A 22,522-nucleotide genomic window follows, 5' to 3' on the forward strand; every position below is an offset into this window, starting at 1 on the left:
TCTGATTTGCAAGGGAGATTTCAAGAAAAGGGATGTGGGCTGATGAGGGCTTTTGTGGCAGTCAAGGGCAGTGTATTTGTCTTGGCAGCAACATCAATGGAGAACGTGGGGAGCATAGATGGAATCATCTTACCTTCACACTGCCTCTGTATCTCTGTGGACAAAGGGTCTTCTTTCGTCCTTTCACCCTTGAAGCACACCACTTTGGAACTCTTCTTGGCTGCCGAAGCTTACTGTTTACCTTATGATCATAGCATGACATGGCCTAACCCAGAATCTCTGCCTCTGACCTCCCTATATATACCTTCTCAGGACAATGAGGAGCCACACCCTTCAATCTAATTGGTCAGCTAGGCACTCCCCCAGCCAATGGTGGCTTTGGGGTCTTAGACATCACAATGTACCACTGTGCCCATCAACATGGGTTAGTGGATGCTGAGGGAGGCCATGATACAACTTTCTCACCCCTGACACCTCTGTGTGTCTGATTCTGGGGAGTGATGATTCAGGGGCATGGTGTTTCTTCTCATGACCCTCAGACTTTCCTTCAGTGCCCTTTATTCTTTGACTTATATGTCCCCCTTCAACACTCCTGCCTCCTCCATCCCTGTATGAACCTCTACCAAACACTTCTCACTCCAAATCTGTTCCTCAGAGTCGTCTAGTCATTTCATCTTTCGACCACCCTCTTCCTAGTGGGGGTTCTTGAGGGGCTTAAGGAACTTAAGAGCAAGCACTTAACATGGAAAAACGTAATTAAGAACAGGTTGGATGTTTTTTCTACTCTAATGAGCTTTAGAGACCCCAAGACTTGGTGAATCCTCAGTCTGTTGCCTGAAGGTCTATAAACCATCTCCATAAAAGTACACATCAGAGCCAAGAAAGTCATAAATGTCTCCTCCACTAATATTGTTGGGGACACTTCAACTCTCATATTGAGTAGGGAAACTCAGTTTGCCCCATCTACCAGAAATATATTCCCGATTTAAAAAAAAAAAATTAAAGTGCTCAAAGGCAAGAGTCAGATAACCAATGCACCACTCTCTCTTGACTGAATCACTTCCCCAGTGATCCTTCATTGACAGTTATCATCAGGTAGGGCCCAATGTGGAGCTGACCATAGCTGAGCAGGAGAAATGACTATAGGTATCTCACTGATAGTTGGTTGCTTATTGGCAAGACCTAGTGATTCACTGTCCAATTTCTGGGCAAGTCTTCTTGCTTAGTAACAGAATGTGGAGTAATTCGGCAAAGCAATGGCTACCTGCTAATGGCTGTGCTCATGCTGCTCTGTTCCATAAGGATACGTTGGGTCCAGTGTGCTTTAATCTTTTTGACTGACTTCTTTCCCACCGCAGATTTTGATTTCACGTGCTTGTTTAACTTTTGTACATCATTCTTTCATTGTATTCCCAGGCATGCCAGTCAGCAGTGCTTATCTATATGGCCCTCCAACAGCTGCCACATGATTGCATGTGCCGCATATATTATAGTTAATATTTCAAAGCCAACAAGAATGTCAAAGCCAGCCCACCTTGAGAACTACTTTGACAAACCTTAACCTCACAGTGATTGTTATTCTATTCGCAATGTAACAGAGCAGAGTGAGCTAGCCCTATGCAGTTAGGCATTGTTGTGCTTCATTTCAACCCAACCTGCTCCGAGGTAACAGGTGTAGTTCAGCCTTGCTTGGTGCCTCAAATGGCCCCATTCACAAGCATCCAACGGTAAATGAGTGACCATTAGTTGTCCTGCTCAGCTATTGATCAGCATCACAGTGGGCCCTGCCCCACAGTTACTGTCAAGAAGGGAGTATTAGGGAAGTATTTAAGGAGGGGTGGTGTGCTGGTCATCAGCTGGAAAGGGAGAGAAGAGGCAGATTCAGATATTCTTTTGGAGGGCCTGGAGATCACCCAGCCTTGGGCCAGTGGGTGAGCTGGAGGTCCCAGTGTAATAGACTGGGGACGACATCCTGTAGTGCTCCAGAGCCCTCAGTAAGGCCCTCCAGTAGCCTTGGCTCAGGCCTTGAGGAGCGGTGAACCTCTTCCGCATCCCTGTCTCTGCAACCTACTTGCAGTGGCCATCTTACGGGCCTCAGTCTCTGATAACTGGTATCCTCACTTGGACAGGCTGAGGAGACAGGACCTATTGGGTTGGGTGCCTGGCCCCACGAAGGAGGAAATCTGTGCAGAATGTGGGAACCTTGCCCTGAAGGAGCTGGCCAATGAGATCTGTTTCTGCTTATCCAGGAAGGGACATTTCAAGGTGAAAGTTGTGCCTTGAGACTTTGCCCTCTCTTGACGGGGCAAGAATGACAGAAAATAACATTCATCTGGTAGAGATATATAGGAACATTATTACCTGGCCATGACCTAACTTTAAGCACAAAGGATGTGACACCAAGAAGTCTGTAACAACTTACCACAACTTTCTCTGACATTTGCTTTTAAATGTACTTAAGTGAAAACGTTCAATAACTTTGGGTTCTTAGGGCAAGAGCCACCCACATCCTTCTATGAATCTGTAATAAACCTTTCCGTCTTCGAAACTCAAACATTTAGTTTTGGTGGGCCTCATTCTGCATCAAGCACATGGATTTGCAATTTTGATAACAACCATACTGTCAAAGGGCTGACTTGGCCTCTCTTAAACAACAGCAGAGACTGGCCAATTGCTCACAGTCATTCATAACATACCCATTGACTAGGCTTGGCTAAACTTTAGCCATGCTCTATCCTCTGAACTTCAGCTTTCCCCCACGATTGAGCAAGCGCTATGAGTCACATATTTCTGACTCCTTTAACAGCTCATTCTAAGAATCAGCTCACTACAGAAAGAAACACTTCCTGTCAAACTGCTCCATCATGCTGTCTGTTCATCCATCCCCATCTCTTTCCCCATCACACACACACACACACACAAACTTACACACACACACATAGTTGCTGCGCACCCTCCTTATCTTCCATGTTAATGAAATATCTTTTTCAGTTTCATTTTGAAACACGTTAATAACTTGTGTTCAAAGCATTCTCCCTATTGCAGTCAGTTCATTTCATTTGTTCAGTTGTGTCTGACTGTGTGCAACCCCAGGGACTGTAGCACACCAGGATTCCTTGTCATCACCAATTCCCAGAGCTTGCTGAAACTTAAGTCCATCGAATTCCCAATGCCATCCAACCATCTCATCCTCTCTCATCCCCTTCTCCTTGGCCTTCATTCCTTCCTAGCATCAGGATCTTTTCCAATGAGACAGTTCTTTGCATCAGGTGGACAAAGTACTGGAGTTGCAGCTTCAGCGTCAGTCCTTCTAGGGAATAATCAGGACTGATACCACACGTCCTTGGAGTGGTGGCTGCATGGGCACAGAAGGGATTAGAGGATCTACTGCACGTTCAAGGTCAGGAGTGTTGTCAGTGAGGAGATATACCTCGTCCACGGTAAGGAGCAGTGGCTGTGCTTTGCTGGAATAGCCGTGAAGAGATACCCCATTCCAAGGTAAGAAAAACCCACGTAAGACAGTAGGTTTTGCAAGACAGCATCAGGGGCAGACACACTGAAACCAGAAGCACAGAAATCTAGTCCATTTAATGACACTAAACCACAGCCTTCTGTAACTCAATGAAACTAAGCCAGGCCCTGTGGGGCCTCCCAAGTTGGGCGGTCATGGTGGAGAAGTCTGACAGAATGTGGCCCACTGAAGAAGGAAGGGCAATCCACTTCAGTATTCTTGCCTTGAGATCCTCCTGAACAGTATGAAAAGGCAAAATGATAGGATACTGAAAGAGGAACTTCCGAGGTTAGTAGGTGTCCAATATGCTACTGGAGATCGGTGAAGAAATAACTCCAGAAAGAATCAAGGGATTACTCAGACATTAAAAAGAATACATTTGAATTAGTTCTAATGAGGTAGATGAAACTGGAGCCTATTATACAGAGTGAAGTAAGTCAGAAAGAAAAACACCAATACAGTATACTAATGCATATATATGGAATTTAGAAAGATGGTAACAATAAGCCTCTGTATGAGACAGTGAAAGACACACTGATGTATAGAACAGTTATGGTCTCTGTGGGAGAGGGAGAGGGTGGGAAGATTTGGGAGAATGGCATTGAAACTTGTATAATATCATGCATGAAACGAGTCACCAGTCCAGCTTCGATGCACTATACTGGATGCTTGGGGCTGGTACACTGGGATGACCCAGAGGGATGGTATGGGGAGGGAGAAGGGAGGAGGGTTCAGGATGGGGAACACATGTACCCCTGTGGTAGATTCATTTCGATATTTTGCGAAACTAATAAAATATTGTAAAGTTTAAAAATAAAATAAAATTAAAAAAAGAAAAAAGAGAGAGAATGAAGGGATTGATCCAAACAAAAACAATACCCAGTTGTGGATGTGACTGGTGACAGAAGAAAGGTCCAATGCTATAAAGAGCAATAGCATAGGAACCCAGAATGTTAATTCCATGAATCAAGGCAAATTGGAAGTGGTCAAACAGGAGATGAAAGAGGGAACGTCAACATTCTAGGAATCAGTGAACTAAAATGGACTGGAATGGGTGAATTTAACACAGAAGACCATTCTATCTACTATGGCGGGCAGGAATCCCTCAGGAGAAATGCAGTAGCCATCATGGTCAACAAAAGAGTCCAAAATGCAGTAGCTGGATGCAATCTCAAAAACTATAGAATGATCTCTGTTCGTTTCCAAGGCAAAACATTCAATATCACAGTAATTCAAATCTATGCCCCAACAATTAACGATGAAGAAGCAGAAGTTCCAAGGTTCTATGAAGACCGACAAGACCTTTTAGAACTAACACCCTTAAAAGATATCCTTTGCATTATAGTGGACTGGAATGTGAAAGTAGGAAGTCAAGAAACACCTGAAGTAACAGGAAAATTTTGCTCTGGAGTATGGAATGAAGCAGGGCAAAGGCTAAGAGAGTTTTGCAAAGAGAACACACTGGTCATAGCAAACACCTTCTTCCAACAACACACAAAAAAACTCTAACCATGGACATCACCAGGTGGTCAACATTGAAATCAGACTGATTATATCGTTTGCAGCCAAAGATGGAAAAGCTCTATACAGTCAGCAAAACAAGACTGGGAGCTGACTCTGGCTCAGATCATGAGCTCCTTATTACCAAATTCAGATTCAAATTGAAGAAAGTAGGGAAAACCATTAGACCATTCAGGTATGATGTAAATTCAATCCCTTATGATTATACAGTGGAAGTGAGAAATAGATTTAAGGGACTAGACCTGACAGATAGAGTGCCTATTGAACTATGGCACTCTATAGAGGTTCATGACATTGTACAGGAGACAGGGATCAAGACCATCCCCATGGAAAAGAAATGCCAAAAAGCAAAAGGACTGTCTGCGGAGGCCTTACAAATAGTTGTGAAACGAAGAGAAGTGAAAAGCACAGGAGAAAAGGAAAGATATAAGCATCTGAATGCAGAGTTCCAAAGAATAGGAAGAACAGATAAGAAAGCCTTCCTCAGTGATCAATACAAAGAAATAGAGGAAAAAACAGAATGGGAAAGACTAGACATCTCTTCAAAAACTTTGAGATACCAAGGGAATATTTCATGCAAAGAAGGGCTCAATAAAGGACAGAAATGGTATGGATCTAACTGAAGCAGAAGATATTAAGAAGAGGTGGTAAGAAGACCCAGAAGAACTGTACAAAAAAAATCTTCATGACCCAGATAATCATGATGGTGTGATCACGCACCTAGGGCCTGACAGCCTGGAATGTGAAGTCAAGTGGGCCTTTGAAAGCATCACTATGAACAAAGCTAGTGGATGTGATGGAATTCCAGTTGAGCTATTTCAAATCCTGAAAGTTGATGCAGTGACAGTGCTGCACCCAATATGCCACCTAATTTGGAAAACTCAGCAGGGACCACAGGACTGGAAATTTTCACTCCAATTCCCAAGAAAGGCAACACCACAGAATGTTCAAACTACTGCACAATTCACTCATCTCACATGCCAGTAAAGTAATTCTTAAAATTCTCCAAAGCAGGCTTCAACAATATGTGAATCATGAACTTCCAGATGTTCAAGCTGGTTATAGAAAAGGAAGAGGAATCAGAGATCAAATTGCCAACATCCGCTGGATCAGGGATAAAGCAAGAGTTTTCCATAAAAATATCTCTTTCTGCTTTATTGACTATGCCAAAGCCTTTGACTGTGAGGATCATGGTAAACTGTGGAAAATTCTGAAAGAGATGGGAATACCAGACCACCTGACCTGCCTGTTGAGAAACCTCTATGCAGGTCAGGAAGCAACAGTTAGAACTGGACATGGAACAACAGACTAGTTCCAAATAGGAAAAAGAGTACATCAAGGCTGTATAATGTCACTCTGCTTATTTAATTTATATGCAGAGTGCATCATTAGAAATGCTGGGCTGGAGGAAGCACAAGCTGGAATCAAGATTGCTGGGATAAATATCAATAAGCTCAGATACGCAGATGATACCAGCGTTATGGCAGAGAGTGAAGAAGAACTAAAGAGCCTCTTGATGAAAGTGAAAGAAGAGCATGAAAATGTTGGCTTAAAGTTCAACATTCAGAAAGCGAACATCATAACATCTGGTCCGATCACTTCATAGGAAGTAGAAGGAAAAACAGTGGAAACAGTGGCTGAGTTTATTTTTCTGGGATCCAAAATCACTGCAGATGGTGACTGCAGCCATGAAATCAAAGGGAGCTTACTCCTTGGAAGTAGAGTTATGACTAACCTAGACAGCATATTAAAAAGGAGAGACTCTGTGGGAGATGGTGGGGTGATTTGGGAGAATGGCATTGAAACATGTATAATATCATATATGAAAGGAATCTCCAGTCCAGGTTCGATGCATGATACAGGATGCTTGGGGCTGGTGGACTGAGATGACCCAGAGGGATGGTACAGGCAGGGAGGTGGGAGGTGGGCACAGGATGGGGAACACATGTACACCTGTGGCAGGTTCATGTTCATGTATGGCAAAACCAAAACCACATGTAAAGTAATTAACCTCCCAATAAAATAAATAAATTTATATATATAAAAAAAAGCCGAGACATTACTTTAGCAACAAAGGTCTGTCTACTCAAGGCTATGGTTTTTGTAGTGGTCAGCTATGGATTGAGAGTTGGATTATAAAAAAGCTGAGTGCCAAAGAATTGATGCTTTTGAACTGTGGTGTTGGAGAAGACTCTTGAGAGTCCCTTGGACTGCAAGGAGAGCCAAACAGACCTTCCTAAAGGATATCAGTCCTGAGTGTTCATTGGGAAGACTGATGTTGAAACTAAAACTCCAATATTTTAGCCACCTGATGCGAACAGCTGACTCATTGGTAAAGACCCTGATGCTGGGAAATATTGAGGGCAGGAGGAGAAGGGGACGACAGAGGAAGAGATGGTTAGATGGCATCACCAACTCAATGGACATGGGTTTGGGTGGACTCCGCGAGCTGGTGATGGACAGGGAGGCCTGGTGTGCTGTGGTTCATGGTGTCGCAAAGAATCAGACACGACTGACAAACTGAACTGACTTCCTCTCAGTCTTTCATTGGAGACCAGTCCTTCTGTCTTCCCATTTGTCTCTGCCTCTCTGAATTTAAGTGCATCAATTAAGTATTATGGTCTTGAAGGGGTGATCTTGTGGGGGAGCATCATTGTACAGTCTGTACCATAGTCAGCGGGGGGTGGGGGTGGGGGTGGGGCTGCATTTGATGGACCACAAGTCACATCTTTCCTTAGGGTGTGCCAGCACCTATGGCTGGGAAGTTCATTGGTACCAGGTCTGAAGCCAGATGTGAGGCAGAGACTTCCTTTTCCTCAGTGGCTTTCACTGTCCTGTTGTGGGCAGGGTACTATCCCAAATCTGGAGCAGAAGCCCTGAATATCAGGCCAAATCTGGCTGTGTTGCCTCAATTATGTGTGCTCCCCTCTCCCAGCACTACAACCCTTGCCACAGAGGGCCAAGAGGAGCATGTTCCGGTTAGAAAAATAACAAAAGGAGCAAATCTCCAGGCTGGCTGCTTACAGAGATCCATGCTACCTCCCACTTGCCATCTGTGCCATCACCATCAGTAGTGTCTCCTGCCCTGCTTAATCATAGCTTCTGGTCTGAGACCTCTTGGTCCCTCACAGCTGATCACTTCCCCCAGCTTCTGCTATCCCTGTCCTTTTGAAGAGGTTGCTATTGGGCAGTGAGGCCCTCATGGGCTCTAGGAACATACTGGGTCATCTGCTGTGACAGTCTGGCCTCCATCAGAGATCAGGACTTCTCCTGATACGCTGCCTATGTAAGTGCCCCCCATGAGCATGACCCTGGCTCTTCCACCCGCATGCCTCCCTGGGCCAGATGCTCCTCTGTTTCCCACATCCCAGCTGTCTTCCTGGTCATGGCAGCCCCTGCTACAGTGCAGATCGGCCACACAGATAAAGCAGGGCGTGTGTAAGTGTGGGCAGTTTTTGGGAAAACAGGCATCTACAAATGTGGTCTCAATCTGTCCTCTTCATTGTGGCTTGCTCCCAAGCCCCTGAGCACATGCTCCTGGAGGGGGGAGTCCAGGCTTCCCACAGACCTCCTGTTTGTCCACATAGCCCTTCAACCATCTAAGTGTGTTTCTATTCCCTGTGTCAGACCCCAGGATTTGTGTGTCCAATACATGGCTCGAACCACTCACACCCAGGGCATACCTCCAACTGTGTAATCTCCCTTATATTCTGAGTCCTCTTCCATGGGCACATGTCAGGACTTGAATCATCCTTTTCCCTTCATACCATGTTCCCTGTGGATCTTTCCTTGAGAGTAATTTTGGGAATCTTTCTGCATTTTCCAATTATTTTTTGAACTGATTTTTCTAAATGTTGATGGATTCTTTTTATTTATTTTTTTTCATTCCAGGATATTTGATTTACTATGTTGTGTTTCAGGTGAACAGAAAAGGGATTCAGCTTTACATATACATGTATTTGGGCTTCCCACTTGGCTCAGTTGTTAAAGAATCACCCTGCAATGAAGGAGATTTGGGTTCAATCCCTGGGTTGGGAAGATATGCTAAGAGGGACATGTCGAGCCTCTCCAGTATTCTTGCCTGCAGAATCCCATGGACAGAGGAGCCTAGCAGGCTACAGTCCTTAGTGTCAGAAAGAGTTGGGCACATTTGAACCAACTGAGCTTGTACAGGCACACATACATATATCCATTCCTTTACAAATTCTTTTTCCGTTTATGTTGTTGCAGAATTTCTAGCAGAGTTGCCTGTGGTTTTGTAGTAGGTCCTGGTTGGTTATCTATTTTATATATTGTGGTGTCTATATATATGTGAATCCCCAACTCCCAATTCATCCGCCCGCCCCAACTTGCCATTTGGTAACCATCTGCTTGGCTTCTATTAGATGTGTTTCTGATGTTCTTTGGGGGAGGCAGTTTAATCATTTGAAGTGATCCTACTTTTCCATTTTTGCTTTGGTTGCCTATGCTTTCGGTGTCACATACATAAAATCACTTCTAAGGCCAATATTTACAACTTCTTCAGGATGTTTTCTTCTAGTTGATTTATAGTTTCAGACCTTGCATTTAAATCTTTAATCAACTCTGAGTTTAGTTTTTTATGTGGTATAAGGTAAGGGTCCAATTTCAATCTTTTACACTCAGATTTCTAGTTGCCCATGGCAGTTAATTGAAGAGATGGTGAGGTGAAACTTAATCATGATCATCTCAAGGCTGTAAATAGTGACAATCCTGTAGGAAAGGCAATGGAGTGAGGGACTTGGCCAGGTGCATGTAAAGTTTGGGGACTCCCACTTGATTCCCGCTGAGACATGGATGTGATCCTGGGCAGATGCGTTCTGACCCTAGGCACACAGACTTGCTCTTGACCTCTGCCAATCAAAAGAGGCCTCAAGGCCAGCAGTATTGTGCACTCATCATGAGTCCATGGACACTGCTTTGGCTTTTGCATTTGGTGTCATGAAAATGTGTAGTCTTAATACAAAGACATAGAGTTCCTCTTGACGACTGATAAAATAAGCTTCTCATTTAAGTTCCTTTGACTTCTGATCCACTCTCTAGTTTATGGTTTTTACTATATTTTCAAACAGATTCTTGGACATCCTTGGCAGAAGAGAGTGATTCTCTCCCTTACAGTCTTAGATAATCCAACTTCTGATAATATTTTATATCACCACACTGTTGATTTCTAATGAGTTTACCTCTCTGTCATGCATTTCTGATAAGATACATACTCAAAAATCTATCCTGCAAACTACATGTTATGAACTGCAAGTGATTAGAGTATGTGAACATATTAATACACAAGAGAATGATTAAGAACATTACCTTGGGAGGTGACCATTAGGCTGGCCTCAGATGGTTGCTAGTTTCTGAGTCACAGAAGATAGGATGGACACAGGCATAGAGGAAAGTAGAAAGTCTTAGGGAAATCATTGTATCAGTCAATAGAGGTTGTTATGGACACAGCTAGAGGGGTCAGTTGGAATGTATTCATAGCGAACCTGTATAAGTGGAAGTATAAAGCGTTCCTACTACTCTTTGTGAGTGCTAATGAGCAACCCCCCCATTAACATACAACACAGCATTTGCAATAGGACTTGTCATGTTTGAATCACAATATACTGTCATTTTCCAGGATAGCTACAGGCATCTGCTTTTTATTTATTGTTGTTCATCTAAATGGATATACCCTTTCTCAACTCATGATTTAGTTTTTATGTTTTTCTCTTTTAACCCTAAGAGTCTTTGGTTCCTTTTTAAACTCTATGCATCCTCAATTCTTTCTGCAAGGTGGCAGTATATCCATGAATATTAAAATACATACCAGTGCTACTTTAGGGAAACAAGGCCCTCTAATCTCTGCTTCTAGTCCACCTCAGGACTTTCCTGATAGCTCAGTTGGGAAAGATTCTGCCTGCAAAGCTGTAGACATCAGTTCAATTCCTGGGTAGGGAAGCTCTGCTGGAGAAGGGACAAGCTACCCACTCTAGCATTCTTTGGCTTCCCTGGTGGCGCAGCTGCTGAAGAATACACCTTCAATGTGGGATGCCTGGGCTTGATCCCTGGGTGGGGAAGATCCCCTGGAGCAAGGGAATGCTACCCACTCCAGTATTCTGGCCTGTAGAATTCCATGGACTGTATAGTCCATGGGGTCACCAATCGTCGGACACGACTGAGCAACTTTCACTTTCAGCTCTTCAGGCCTAGTAATCTGTTATCTTCCCCTAACAGCAAGTATTTCAGTCAGTCCTACAACAGGGCATTAAAGTGTTATAGTGTTAAATTGTGATAATATATACAGATCTGGAAACACAGCACCCACCTAATAGGGCTCTCTGTCCATATCATACTGGTAGCTGCTTACCTGACTAATTTTCACAGGCAGAGTTGATAGTTCTCCCACTTCCTTTGAAAGGACAACAAACACAGGGTCTCCTTCACTCTTAATGATTTTAAATAACATTCACTGAATGACTTTGAATCAACTGTGTCTCTCAGGAGTTAAAGTGCCAGAAACATTTAATTAGGGAGCTTCAGTCCAGATACAAGGTACCGTAGCATTGACTTAAAATCTGAACTCAACTCTTTTGATGCTGATGGTGAAACTCTGTTTAATTGTTTCTAAAATGTTTTCTGAAGACACACGGGATTCCTTTGGTAGAGACTCTGCCTTATATATGTCCATATGTGATTTACTACTCCTTGAAACTATTCAAACACTTCAAAACTAAATTTAACACCAAATTAAATATTCGATACTCTTCTTTTTAAACCATGAAAACTTGTAGAATTTGGACTAACAAAAGAGTTTATTGGGGCAGAAGTTTTTACGACTGTAGTTATTTAGAAATACTAGGGGATGGTGATAAATATAAGACCAGCTTTTGCACAGTCTTATATTAATACTTTTATCAAAAGTCTCTGTCCTGACTTCTCTGGCTGTCCAGTGGTTAGGACTCCATGCTTTCACTAAAAGGGGATCTGGTTAAATCCCTGGTCAGGGAACTAAGATCCCCAAAACTGCAGGTGCCACCCACCCAAAAACATTATCTGTGTGTCATGATCCTGTTAGTCATCTGCACCAGGATTGGGCCCCCTCCACTGCCCTGCCCTTGGGAACACAGTGCTCTCACAAATTTCTTAGGATAACAGTGGCCTAATTGATATTTGGTCTGATCCCTCCAAATATTATTTTAATCTTTGGGAGTGCTAATTGTGCGTTTTTGTTTATTTGCATTGTTTTGCCTCCTGAGCACCTTTAGCTGACAGCATAGGTGAGTGATGCAACAAAGCCCATTATGACCTAAATGGCCAGGAGGTGATTTCTGCCTGCCTCACTCAGGGGAAGTATGACATTCACCATTCCCATGTGAAGCCCTCTTCCCTTTTGGATTCTGGCAATCTAGACACTAATGTCACTCCACACCCCAAACAATGGCAGTAACACCGCACCACTACTCCTTGCCCCTGAGACCAATTGTTAGGCACGGTTATTCACCTTCAGTGCAGACTCCTGACCCAGTCGAGACCTCTAATCTCTGGCTAACTGGGGACCTGAGGGTCTGTTCCCTCAGCTCTTGGGACCCCACATCCCTCCCCACTCAGGTGCCCACCTCTTTGCTTCCTTCCCTCCCTGCCCATCAGAAAATTCACACACACACACATATCATCTCTTCTTCATTTGATGTGTATTTTATTCACACACACACACATATCATCTCTTCTTCATTTGATGTGTATTTTAATCACAGCCATCAGTTTACTATGTTAGTGTGAGAGTCAGTCTTTTCCTGGTTGGACATTTCTAAGAAAGCAGACCTCTGGAGACAGAATTCTAAACTGTCTGACCTTTTCTATTCAGTTACTGGCTGCCCAGCCTGTACTTCTCCAAGGTCTCTCATTCTGGGGTGGCTGAGCTTACCTTCTCTTTTGATTCTGCCTCCTTCTTTGAATCTGCCTCATATTTTGGTACCCTTTTCAGCTTTATCAGTTTCTTAGGTGCACAGGAACAGAAAAAACAGTTTGATTTTCTTGTTGTCTTCACCTTCTTCGACTGCATGGCATATGATCGGATTTTCTTTCTCAAGGATCCTTTCATTTTTTTTTTAAATTTAATTTAATTTTTATTCTTTTTTGAATTTTATTTTATTTTTAAACTTTACATAATTGTATTAGTTTTGCCAAATATCAAAACGAATCCACCACAGGTATACCTGTGTTCCCCATCTTGAACCCTCCTGCCTCCTCCCTCCCCATACCATCCCTGTGGGTCATCCCAGTGCACCAGCCCCAAGCATCCAGTATCATGCATCGAACCTAGACTGGTGACTCATTTCATACATGATAGTATACATGTTTCAATGCCATTCCCCCAAATCTTCCCACCCTCTCCCTGTCCCACAGAGTCCATAAGACTGTTCTATACATCAGTGTCTCTTTTGCTGTTTCGTATACAGGTTTATTGTTATCATCTTTCTAAATTCCATATATATGTGTTAGTATACTGTATTGGTGTTTTTCTTTCTGGATTACTTCATTCTGTATAATAGGCTCCAGTTTCACCCATCTCATTAGAACTGATTCAAATGAATTCTTTTTAATGGCTGAGTAATACTCCATTGTGTATATGTACCACAGCTTTCTTATCCATTCATCTGCTGATGGACATCTAGGTTGCTTCCATGTCCTGGCTATAATAAACAGTGCTGCAATGAACATTGGGGTACATGTGTCTCTTTCCCTTCTGGTTTCCTCACTGTGTATGCCCAGCAGTGGGATTGCTGGATCATAAGGCAGTTCTACTTCCAGTTTTTTTTTTTTTTTTTAGATTTTTTTAATTAATTTTATTTTGTTTTTAAACTTTACATAATTGTATTAGTTTTGCCAAATATCAAACTGAATCCGCCACAGGTATACATGTGTTCCCCATCCTGAACCCTCCTCCCTCCTACCTCCCCATACCATCCCTCTGGGTTGTCCCAGTGCACCAGCCCCAAGTATCCAGTATTGTGCATCGAACCTGGACTGGTATCTCGTTTCATACATGATATTTTACATGTTTCAATGCCATTCTCCCAAATCTTTCCACCCTCGAAAATGAGTATACTACCCAAAGCAATTTATAGATTCAATGCAATCCCTATCAAGCTACCAACAGTATTCTTCACAGAGCTAGAACAAATAATCTCACAATTTGTATGGAAATACAAAAAACTTCGAATAGCCAAAGCGATCTTGAGAAAGAAGAATGGAACTGGAGGAATCAACCTACCTGACTTCAGGCTCTACTACAAAGCCACAGTTATCAAGACAGTATGGTACTGGCACATAGACAGAAATATAGATCAATGGAACAAAATAGAAAGCCCAGAGATAAATCCACACACATATGGACACCTTATCTTTGACAAAGGAGGCAAGAATATACAATGGATTAAAGACAATCTCTTTAACAAGTGGTGCTGGGAAATCTGGTCAACCACTTATAGAAGAATGAAACTAGAATATTTTCTAACACCATACACAAAAATAAACTCAAAATGGATTAAAGATCTCAATGTAAGACCAGAAACTATAAAACTCCTAGAGGAGAACATAGGCAAAACACTCTCTGACATACATCACAGCAGGATCCTCTATGACCCACCTCCCAGAATACTTCCAGTTTCTTAAGAAATCTCCACACTGTTCTCCATAGTGGCTGTACTAGTTTGCATTCCCACCAACAGTGTAAGAGGGTTCTCTTTTCTCCACACCCTCTCCAGCATTTATTGCTTGTAGACTTTTGGATCACAGCCATTCTGACTGGTGTGAAATGGTACCTCATAGTGGTTTTTATTTGCATTTCTCTGATAATGTTGAGCATCTTTTCATGTGTTTGTTAGCCATCTGTATGTCTTCTTTGGAGAAATGTCTATTTAGTTCTTTGGCCCATTTTTTGATTGGGTCATTTATTTTTCTGGAATTGAGCTGTAGGTGTTGCTTGTATATTTTTGAGATTAGTTGTTTGTCAGTTGCTTCATTTGCTATTATTTTCTTCCATTCTGAAGGCTGTCTTTTCATTTTGCTTATACTTTCCTTGTTGTGCAGAAGCTTTTAAGTTTAATTAGGTTCCATTTGTTTATTTTTGCTTTTATGTCCGCTATTCTGGGAGGTGGGTCATAGAGGATCCTGCTGTGATGTATGTTGGAGAGTGTTTTGCCTATGTTCTCCTCTAGGAGTTTTATAGTTTCTCGTCTTATGTTGAGATCTTTAATCCATTTTGAGTTTATTTTGTGTATGGTGTTAGAAAGTGTTCTAGTTTCATTCTTTTACAAGTGGTTGACCAGTTTTCCCAGCACCACTTGTTTAAGAGATTGTCTTTTATCCGTTGCATATTCTTGCCTCCTTTGTCAAAGATAAGGTGTCCATATGTGCGTGGATTTATCTCTGGGCTTTCTATTTTGTTCCATTGATCTATATTTCTGTCTTTGTACCAGTACCATACTGTCTTGATGACTGTGGCTTTGTAGTAGAGCCTGAAGTCAGGTAGGTTGATTCCTCCAGTTCCATTCTTCTTTCTCAAAATAGCTTTGGCTATTCGAAGTTTTTTGTATTTCCATACAAATTGTGAAATTATTTGTTCTCGCTCTGTGAAGAATACCATTGGTAGCTTGATAGGGATTGCATTGAATCAATAAATTGCTTTGGGTAGTATACTCATTTTCACTATATTGATTCTTCCAATCCATGAACATGGTATATTTCTCCATCTATTAGTGTCCTCTTTGATTTCTTTCACCAGCGTTTTATAGTTTTCCATATATAGGTCTTTAGTTTCTTTAGGTAGATATATTCCTAAGTATTTTATTCTTTCGGTTGCAATGGTGAATGGAATTGTTTTCTTAATTTCTCTTTCTGTTTTCTCATTATTAGTGCATAGGAATGCAAGGGATTTCTGTGAGTTGATTTTATATCCTGCAACTTTACTATAATCATTGATTAGTTCTAGTAATTTTCTGGTGGAGTCTTTAAGGTTTTCTATGTAGAGGATCGTGTCATCTGCAAACAGTGAGAGATTTACTTCATCTTTTCCAATTTAGATTCCTTTTATTTCTTTTTCTGCTTTGATTGCTGTGACCAAAACTTCCAAAACTATGTTGAATAGTAATGGTGAATGTGGGCACCCTTGTCTTGTTCCTGACTTTAGAGGAAATGCTTTCAATTTTTCACCATTGAGGATAATGTTTGCTGTGGGCGTGTCATATATAGCTTTTATTATGTTGAGGTATATTCCTTCTATTCCTGCTTTCTGGAGAGTTTTTGTCGTAAATGGATGTTGAATTTTCTCAACGCTTTCTCTGCATCTATTGAGATAATCATACAGTTTTTACTTTTCAATTTGTTAATGTGGTGTATTACATTGATTGATTTGTGGATATTGAAGAATCCTTGCATCCCTGGGATAAAGCCCACTTGGTCATGGTGTATAATCTTTTTAATGTGTTGTTGGATTCTGATTGCTAGAATTTTGTTAAGGACTTTTGCATCTATGTTCATCAGTGATATTGGCCTGTAGTTTTCTTTTTATGTGGGATTTTTGTCAGGTTTTGGTATTAGGGTGATGATGGCCTCATAGAATGAGTTTGGAAGTTTACCTTCCTCTGCAATTTTCTGGAAAGGTTTGAGCAGGATAGGTGTTAGCTCTTCTCTAAATTTTTGGTAGAATTCAGCTGTGAAGCCGTCTGGACCTGGGCTTTTGTTTGCTGGAAGATTTTTGATTACAGTTTCAATTTCCGTGCTTGTGATGGGTCTGTTAAGATTTTGTATTTCTTCCTAGTCCAGTTTTGGAAACATGTACTTTTCTAAGAATTTGTCCGTTTCCTCCACGTTGTCCATTTTATTGGCATATAATTGTTGATAGTAGTCTCTTATGATCCTTTGTATTTCTGTGTTGTCTGTTGTGATCTCTCCATTTTCATTTCTAATTTTATGATTTGATTTTTCTCCCTTTGTTTCTTGATGAGTCTGGCTAATGGTTTGTCAATTCTATTTATCCTTTCAAAGAACCAGCTTTTGGCTTTGTTGATTTTTGCTATGGTCTCTTTTGTTTCTTTTGCATTTATTTCTGCCCTAATTTTTAAGATTTCTTTCCTTTTGCTAACCCTGGGGTTCTTCATTTCTTCCTCTTCTCGTTGCTTTAGGTGTAGAGGTAGGTTATTTGTTTGACTTTTTTCTTCTTTCTTGAGGTATGCCTGTATTGCTATGAACTTTCCCCTTAGGACTGCTTTTACAGTGTCCCACAAGTTTTGGGTTGTTGTGTTTTCATTTTCATTCATTTCTATGCAAATTTTGATTTCTTTTTTGATTTCTTCTGTGATTTGTTGGTTATTCAGCAGCGTGTTGTTCAGCCTCCATATGTTGGAGTTTTTAATAGGTTTTCTTCTGTAATTGAGATCTAATCTTACTGCATTGTGATCAGAAAGATGCTCAGAATGATTTTTATTTTTTTGAATTTACCAAGGCTAGCTTTATGGCCCAGGATGTGATCTATCCTGGAGAAGGTTCCATGTGCGCTTGAGAAAAAGGTGAAATTCATTGTTTTGGGATGAAATGTCCTATAGACATCAATTAGGTCTAACTGGTCTATTGTATTGTTTAAAGTTTGTGTTTCCTTGTTAATTTTCTGTTTAGTTGATCTATCCATAGGTGTGAGTGGGGTATTAAAGTCTCCCACTATTATTGTGTTATTGTTAATTTCTCCTTTCATACTTGTTAGCATTTGTCTTACATATTGCGGTGCTCCCGTGTTGGGTGCATATATATTTATAATTGTTATATCTTCTTCTTGGATTGATCCTTTGATCATTATGTAGTGATCATCTTTGTCTCTTTTCACAACCTTTGTTTTAAAATCTTTTTAGCTTTTTGGTATTTGTTATCAATCTTGTACCTATATACTTTTTTTAAATAATTTTTGTGACTTTTTTTATCTCTCTTTCTTTCTCTTCTTCTTTTTTTATAACATTTTATACCTGAAATTCCAAACTGAACTCTAGATTTTTAATTTATACTTTTTGGGATTTTTTATCAATTTTGTACCTATATTTTCTTTATAATTTTTGCAACTTTGTTTATTTTTGCTTGTTTGTTTTTTTTTTCTCTTTCTTTTTCTTCTTCTTTTTTTTAACATTGTATTTTTGAAATTCCAAACTCTACTCTAGAATTTTAACTTTTGCTTTTTGATATTTGTTATTAATTTTATACCTCTCTTTTCTTTATAATTTTTGCAACTTTGTTTTTGTTTTTGTTTTCCTCTCTCTTTCTTTTCCTTCTTCTTTTCTTTAACATTGTATTTTTGAAATTCCAAACTCTACTCTAGAGTTTTCGTTTTTGCTTTTATGTATTTGTTACCAATTTTGTACCTTTAAGAACCCAATCTTCAGTACCCATTTTTCACTAGGGAGCGAGATTACTGGCTTGACTGCTCTCTCTCCCTTTGGACTCTCCTTTTTCTCCACGAGGTCGCCTGTGTCTCCTCCCTAACCCCTCTCTACTCTACCCAACTATGTGAATTTCTGTATGTTCCAGATGGTGGAGAACACTTAGGGAATTGATTACTGGCTGGATCTGTCTCCCTCCTTTTCATTCCCCCCTTTTATCCTCTTGGTCACGTCTGCCTCCTTCCTGCTTCTTCTCTTCTCTGTATAATTCTGTGAACATCTCTGAGCAGTCCAGTTGTGAAGTGCACATAAGGAAGTAATTACTGGCTAGCCCAATTTCTCCTCTATTGATTCCACCTCATCTCATCCGGGTCACTTTTAACTCCCTCTTCCCTCTTCTATTCTCCTGTGTAACGCTGTGAACCTCTCTGGGTGACCCTCACAGCAGAGAAACTTTTCATCTTTAATGTAGATGTTTTATCAATGGTGCTGTATAGAAGAAGAAGTTCTGAAACTACTGTAAAAAAGACCGATAACTGGAAGCAGAAAGCTTAAGTCCAAACCCTGACTTCAGGGAACTCCTGACTCCAGGGAACATTAATTGACAGGAGCTCATCAAACGCCTCCATACCTACACTGAAACTGAGCACCACACAAGGGCCAACAAGTTCCAAGGCAAGACATACCAAACAAATTCTCCAGCAACAAAGGAACACAGCCCTGAGCTCCAAGATACAGGCTGCCCAAAGTCACCCCCAAACCATAGACATCTCATAACTCATTACTGGACGCTTCATTGCACTCCAGAGAGAAGAAATACAGCTCCACCCACCAGAGCACCGACACAAGCTTCCCTAACCAAGAAACCTTAACAAGTCACCTGTACAAACTCACACACAGTGAGGAAATGCCAAAATAAACAGAACTCCACAAACTGCCAGAATACAGAAAGGACACCCCAAACTCAGCAATTTAAACAAGATGAAGAGACAGAGGAATACCCAGCAGATAAAGGAACAGGATAAATGCCCACCAAACCAAACAAAAGAGGAAGACATAGGGAATCTACCTGATAAAGAATTCCGAATAATGATAGTGAAATTGATCCAAAATCTTGAAATCAAAATGGAATCACAGATAAATAGCCTGGAGACAAGGATTGAGAAGATGCAAGAAAGGTTTAACAAGGACCTAGAGGAAATAAAAAAGTGTCAATATATAATGAATAATGCAATAAATGAAATTAAAAACACTCTGGAGGCAACAAATAGTAGAATAACAGAGGCAGAAGATAGGATTAGTGAATTAGAAAATAGGATGGTAAAAATAAATGAATCAGAGAGGAAAAAAGAATTAAAAGAAATGAGGACAATCTCAGAGACCTCCAGGACAATATTAAACACTACAACATTCGAATCATAGGGGTCCCAGAAGAAGAAGACAAAAAGAAAGACCATGAGAAAATACTTGAGGAGATAATAGTTGAAAACTTCCCTAAAATGGGGAAGGAAATAATCACTCAAGTCCAAGAAGCCCAGAGAGTCCCAAACAGGATAAACCCAAGGCGAAACACCCCAAGACATATATTAATCAAATTAACAAAGATCAAACACAAAGAACAAATATTAAAAGCAGCAAGGGAAAAACAACAAATAACACACAAGGGGATTCCCATAAGGATAACAGCTGATCTTTCAATAGAAACTCTTCAAGCCAGGAGGGAATGGCAAGACATACCTAAAGTGATGAAAAAAAAATAACCTACAGCCCAGATTATTGTACCCAGCATGGATCTCATTTAAATATGAAGGAGAAATCAAAACCCTTACAGACAAGCAAAAGCTGAGAGAATTCAGCACCACCAAACCAGCTCTCCAACAAATACTAAAGGATATTCTCTAGACAGGAAACACAAAAACGGTGTATAAATTTGAACCCAAAACAATAAGGTAAATGGCAACAGGATCATATTATCAGTAACTACCTTAAACGAAAATGGGTTGAATGCCCCAACCAAAACACAAAGACTGCCTGAATGGATACAAAAACTCAAGGTTCCTTTCAGAGGTCTTCTGACCCTCATGGTCATATTCCATGCCTTGAAAGACAAGAGAAGGGTATTAGTTTTGAGGAAAGGGTATAACATCTGAGTTGGAAGGGAGATTTCATGAAAAGGGATGTGGGCTGATGAGGGCTTTTGTGGCAGGCAAGGGCCGTGTAGAGGTCTTGGGCAGTAAAGTCAATGGAGAACGTGGGGAGCATAGATGGAATCATCTTACCTTCACACTGCCTCTGTATCTCTGTGGACAAAGGGTCTTCTTTCGTCCTTTTACCCTTGAAGCACACTGCATTGGAACTCTTCTTGGCTGCCGTGTTTTCCTGCTTACGTTATGATAATAGCATGACATGGCCTAACTCAGAATCTCTGCCTCTGACCTCCCTGTATACACCTTCTCAGGACAATGAGGAGCCACACCCTTCAATCTGATTGGTCAGCTAGGCACTGCCCCAGCCAAGGGGTCTTAGACATCACAATGTACCACTGTGCCCATCAACATGGGTTAGTGGGTGCTAAGGGAGGCCATGATACAACTTTCTCACCCCTAACACCTCTGTGTGTCTGATTCTGGGGAGTGGTGATTCAGGGGCATGGTGTTTCTTCTCATGACCCTCAGACTTTCCTTCAGTGCCCTTTATTCTTTGCCTTATATGTCCCCCTTCAACACTCCTGCCTCCTCCATCCCTGTATGAACCTCTACCAAACACTTTTCACTCCAAATCTGTTCCTCAGAGTCATCTAGTCATTTCATCTTTCGACCAACCTCTTCCTAGTGGGGGTTCTTGAGGGGCTTAAGGAACTTAAGAGCAATCACTAAACATGGAAAAAGGTAATTAAGAACAGGTTGGATGTTTTTGCTACTCCAATGAGCTTTAGAGACCCCAGGACTTGGTGAATCCTCAGCCTGTTGCCCCAAAGTCTATACACTGTCTCCATAAAATTACACATCAGAGGAAAGAAAGTCATAAATGTCTCCTCCACTAATATTGTTGGGGACACTTCAACTCTCATATTGAGTAGGGAAACTCAACTTGACCCATCTACCAGAAATACATTCCCGATTAAAAAAATAATAATAATAATAAGTTGCTGAAAAGCAAGAGTCAGATGACCAATGCACCAGTGTCTTTTTACTGAATCACTGTGCCAGTGGTCCCTCATTCACAGTTATCCTCAAGTAGGGCCCAATGTGGAACTGACCAACAGCTGAGCAGGAGAAGTACCAGTAGTTACCTCATTGATAGTTGGTTCCTATTGGTAGCGCCGAGCGATGCACTGTCCAATTGCTGGGGAAGACCTGTTGCTTAGTAAGAGGATGTGGAGTAATATGGCAAAGCAATGGCTACCTGCTAATGGCTGTGCTCATGCTGCATTGTTCCATAAGGATACATTGGGTCCAGTGTGCTTTAATCTTTTTGACTGACTCCTTTCCAACCGCAGATTTTGATTTCACATGCTTGTTTAACTTTTGTACATCATTCTTTTCATTGTATATCCAGGCATGCCAGTCAGCAGTGCTTATCTATATGCCCCTCCAACAGCTGCCACATGATTGCATGTGCCACATATATTATAGCTAATATTTCAAAGCCAACAAGAATGTCAAAGCCATCCCACCTAGAGAACTACTTTGACAAACTTTAACCTCACAGTGATTCTTATTAATTCACAATATAACAGAGCAGAGAGAGCACAGCCCTATACAGTTAGACATTGATGTGCTTCATTTCAACTCACCCTGTTCCAAGGTAACAGGTATAGCTCAGCCTTGCTTGGTGCCTCAGATGGCCCCATTCACAAGCAGCCAACTGTCAATGAGTGACCATTTGTTGTCCTGCTCAGCTATTTATCAGCACCACAGTGGGCTCTGCCCCCCAGTTACTGTCAAGAAGGGAGTATTGGAGAAGTGATTAAGGATGGGTGGTGTGGTGGTCACCAGCTGGAAAGAGAGAGAAGAGCCAGATTCAGGCATTCATTTGGAGGGCCTGGAGATCACCCAGCCTTGGG

At 41.3% G+C, this 22,522-nt stretch overlaps 2 long non-coding RNA genes across 2 annotated transcripts in view; both read right to left on the reverse strand.

The window, feature by feature from the left end:
• Positions 1-3,496, reverse strand: part of LOC133242736 (uncharacterized) — a 59,744-nt gene extending 56,248 nt beyond the window's left edge. The window contains exon 1 of the long non-coding RNA XR_009734886.1: positions 134-3,496. This is a non-coding gene — a long non-coding RNA (uncharacterized LOC133242736). The remainder of the gene's footprint in view (positions 1-133) is intronic.
• Positions 3,497-3,607: 111 nt separating this feature from the next.
• Positions 3,608-20,969, reverse strand: LOC133242739 (uncharacterized). Its single transcript, XR_009734890.1, has 3 exons — positions 20,736-20,969; positions 20,441-20,554; positions 3,608-9,029 (listed from the first exon to the last, which is right to left on the reverse strand). It is a non-coding gene; the product is annotated as an uncharacterized LOC133242739 (long non-coding RNA).
• Positions 20,970-22,522: the final 1,553 nt, after the last annotated feature.

Source organism: Bos javanicus, chromosome X (assembly GCF_032452875.1).
Source record: "Bos javanicus breed banteng chromosome X, ARS-OSU_banteng_1.0, whole genome shotgun sequence".
Taxonomy (NCBI): Eukaryota; Metazoa; Chordata; class Mammalia; order Artiodactyla; family Bovidae; genus Bos; species Bos javanicus.